Source organism: Triticum dicoccoides, chromosome 7B, assembly GCF_002162155.2.
Source record: "Triticum dicoccoides isolate Atlit2015 ecotype Zavitan chromosome 7B, WEW_v2.0, whole genome shotgun sequence".
In the NCBI taxonomy this organism is placed as follows: domain Eukaryota; kingdom Viridiplantae; phylum Streptophyta; class Magnoliopsida; order Poales; family Poaceae; genus Triticum; species Triticum dicoccoides.
The window spans coordinates 587137096-587141335 of record NC_041393.1 but is presented as its reverse complement, the minus strand read 5'-3'; positions in this window follow the sequence as shown (position 1 = coordinate 587141335).

Here is a 4240-nt window from a genome sequence, read left to right as displayed (position 1 = left end):
TGCAAAGTGAACACGATAGTATGGTCATAAGGTGACAAGTGGTAGATATCCCATAGCCGTGTAAGAGCCAAGTAAAAGAGATGCGCGTAGTCCTTGCGCGAAGGGAACGGTGGTAAGGATAGTCCACGGGATCCCAAGTAATCATTGCTCTCAAGAGCTCGTTTCGTCAACTCATGGGATTGTGAGGTTGAAGAGTGTTCATAAGTACCTACACAAAACAAAGACAAAGAGAAAATTGTGTGTGCATGGTATATGTACACATCATCCATCATGATGCGCACGGGCATGTGTCGGTTAGCAAAAAATATCCAATGCACAAATAGATGATATGCGTGATATAGAAACATGTCATCCATCATGATAGGTTTGTTATTATGTATGGCATAATGGAGACTCAAAGGATGTAATGCATCATGAGAAATATCTAGAGCATTGTTATTCATGGAATGCATATGGTGCACGCAATCATGGGAATCATGCAAAGTATGGAATGCATCAAGATCTCCTAATATGTATGAGGAAACTATGGGGGTCTCCTCATGAGCATTAATGGAAACATCACATGGAGAATATTGACAACATCCAAAACAAAGCATATTTGGAACAATTTGATCATGGTATGGCATAGTAGATGAATTGCGCAAATCATGTAAAGGAAGCATGGCAATATCATCACAAGAGAAGCAAAAGCCAATGACCATCATCTCGTCATCTATGCCATAAGTGCAAATGGGATTGATTTTAATGGGGCATGCATAGTTACTATGTTGAGATTGTAATGATGCAATATGGGATATCTCACTCATAGCATATGACAAGTTCAAAGGATTGTCAAACATGAAGTGACCAATAGAATTTCCACAAGATATCCTATGAAGCATAGCATCACAACTAGGCAACTCAACATGCTCATCATCATATTCATCATAAATAGGTAAGTCAAGGCATGAAGAATTCTCACTAGCATGAAGCATGGCAATAGGTGTGTCAACATCATGGGAGCAATCGATGTCAAAATAGTCCACTAGTGGGACAAGAGAAGTACCATCACCTATGTTACCTTTGAAGCATCGCTCATGTGTTGTAGGTGAGGTGTTGAAGATCCACCCGTTGTCATCTTCATCTTGATGGAACCATGTGGGGGTGCATCATCGTCCACCATGGCCATCGTCGTCTCCAATGGAGGAATAGATGCGTCAAGGATAGGCATGTCGTCATGTAGGAAACCTGGCACCAAAGAAGAAAACACACTAGGAGTAGAGGTTAAGTCGTTAGAAATCATAGTGGCCTCACATGCCGTGTCAACTACCTCACTCTCTAAGTGTTGTGGCTCACTCACTCCCTCAAGGATGCTCTCACTCATATGGTTTGTGGAGTCACTCAAATGGCTCTCAACCTCACATAGGATGTGTGGCATGCTCTCATGTGTGGGGCTAGTGGTGGTCACACTCATCCCCTCATAGGAAATGCTCTCAATGTCACGTATGGTGGAGTCACTCATATCACTCATGTGGTGGTGGCTCTCCTCACATGGCACTTGGGGCATCTCTTCATATGGTGTCGGAGAGATGTTGGTGCAAATGTCTCCATGCGCGGTCACGTAGCTTGACTCGGAGTATGAGTCCAATGTGTGCGTTGTCTTCATGTTGTTGAAGAGGTTCGCGCTCGTCGCCGTAGTCGAAGGGGATGGCCCTTGCTCGACCGTCTTGTCGCCGTCTTGTTATTGGAGGCCCATATGATGTGGCACCTCATAGCTCGTCTCCATGACCGAAGGGAGTTTCCCATGCTCGGCCATCTTCCTTGAGGGGCTTCCGAAGATGGAAGTGTCGCCCTCGCTCGTAGGTAGTCGCCTTGGACTTGATGAAGTCAATGTAGGCGTACTCATGGGAAGTAGGCGAAGATGTCGTACGTCCAAAGGCAAAGATGCCTTGATAGCACTTGGCGAAGATGCCGATGTGGTGGTTGTAGCCGTAGCGCCGTCTTGGTGGTGGTCGTCTTGCGGTCTTCTTTTGTGCTCATGAAATGTCGACTTGGCGTGAAGTAGGGCTTGTTGGGACTTGTGCATTTGCGCTTGTGGAGCATCTTCATGATGATGATGTCATTTTCGTGCTTGAGCTCGTAGGTGTTCGTCGTCGTGCACATGATGCTTGGAGGTGACTTGCCCTTCATGACGATGGTGATCACGAACGGGATGGTGGTCGCCATGTAGATGTGGACGTGGATGATTTGCACTTGCATCTTTTTCACGCTCCGAAGACTTGTGGCTTGACCGTCGCCACCTTGAAGATGATGAAGGGGAAGAAGACTTGATCAAGGCTCTAATCTCCTCCATCCTTGCATCTTGCTCCTCTTTATGTGCGGCAAGCTTCTTGTCGATGCGCTCTCGCAATCTTGATTGTGCGCCTTGCACTTGTCGTTGTAGATCGAAGATAGACGCTTTGGTGATGTAGTTGTTGATGCCGTCATTGTTGTCGAGGACCGGAGAGGAAATGCCATGCCTATCCATCACAAGACTCGAGCAAATATGAGTGGGAGAAAGAGAAGAACTTATACCAATGTACCTTGACCGAAGTTGACAATGAATCAAGTTCACTCAAATGCGTTCAATGAAATAGCACTATTGGTACCAATCCTTGTCGGTTCTCACACCTACACAAGTAAAGCTTATGGTGGAGCTCGGTGAGGATAGTGGCACAAAAAATGTGATGCAAAATTTTAGCAAGAGTCAATAATGTTGAAAGAGATTCACAAATTCGCAAGTGAAACAAGTGGACCAATAGCAATATGGATGGCACACGGAAACACACACACGGATAGATAAATGGGGTCGTGCAACCAAGGAATGAGCACAAAATGTGGAATCCACGGAAAACTCTCATGTTGCACAACTCAAGAGAGACGCTAGCACGATTGCTCAATAGGCGGATACGACACTTGCGCACAACCTATAAGATGCAAAATGGATAAACTTTCTATCCCAAGTATGTTATGTATGTATGGTTCCCAGTGTTTCTCACAAGATGATCCAAGATGATCGGATATGACAATCTTATATGCAATGTGGTATGATGCTATGGCACTTTCTTACAAGCTTATTTGCTCTCTTTCTTTTGCTTAAAAGCTTTATTTCTTTTTCTTTTTTTTTCTATGGCCACTTTTGCACAATTCACAAACCAAGATAGCAATTGTGTATATGCGAGAAAAAACTTGTGACACAAGATATGATACCAATATATGCACCACGATGATATGGTATCTATGCTATGGGAAGTATGATCACTAATGTGCACAAGTAATGTTGCCGGCAATACTCAAATGGCTAGTCTCGATAGGCAAGTGACGCAAAATAAGCTAGGGGTTAACAATGCAATGATAAGGGAATATACAATGGAGGGATACCACGATACCAAGATGATATGGAGGTTACCGTCCTTGACGATGATGAGTGGCGGTGTTCTTGATGTAGAAACCAAGATGATGGAGACTCGTCCCTAAGTAGCCGAAACACCTTAGGAAACGGAAAAACCATGAACTCAAAATCTCAAACATCAAATGTCAAAATGGTAGTAGCGGGAATGCGGTGGTGGTTTGCACTTGGCAATGTGGAAGTGAAATGATGGGCTATGCTTGTCGAAGTTGAAGTTGCCGTCCCTAAGTAGCCGAAACACCTTAGGAGACACAAGCCACAACTCAAAGAAGCTCAAACAACTAATGGGTTAACTTGGGGAGGAAGTGTATGGTGGGTAAGCCTATGCGTAAGTGGTAGTGGTGGTTGATGAAGAAGTAATTGTCCCTAAGTAGATGAAACACTTTAGGAGACTCAAATCACTACTCAAGCAACCACTAATGCTATAGGGAACAAATTGGGTTAGCTTGCGGAAGTCGGGGGTAGCTATGCGGATGATATGGTGGAGGGCCTAGGCAAATTGCCAATTTTTCAAAACTTTGATGAATACAAATGATGTTGGTGGTATTTTGTGGGAAGGGGGATGTCAAGAGCTTCAAAACGAGCTAAAGAACGTCAAAATCGTACTCCAGATGAATTAGTTATGGCCGAAATGGTGAAACGGGGAGGCTGAAATTTACAGGGACCGGATATCCGGGGGTTTGGCCGGATTTCCGGGGGCTGATGTCCCGAACCATGCGCGAAATGCGCTCCAGGGGCAGGATGTCCGGGCCAATGGCCAGATGTCCGGGCAGGCCGGATGTCCGCTAGTCGGGCCGGATGTCCGGGCTCCTT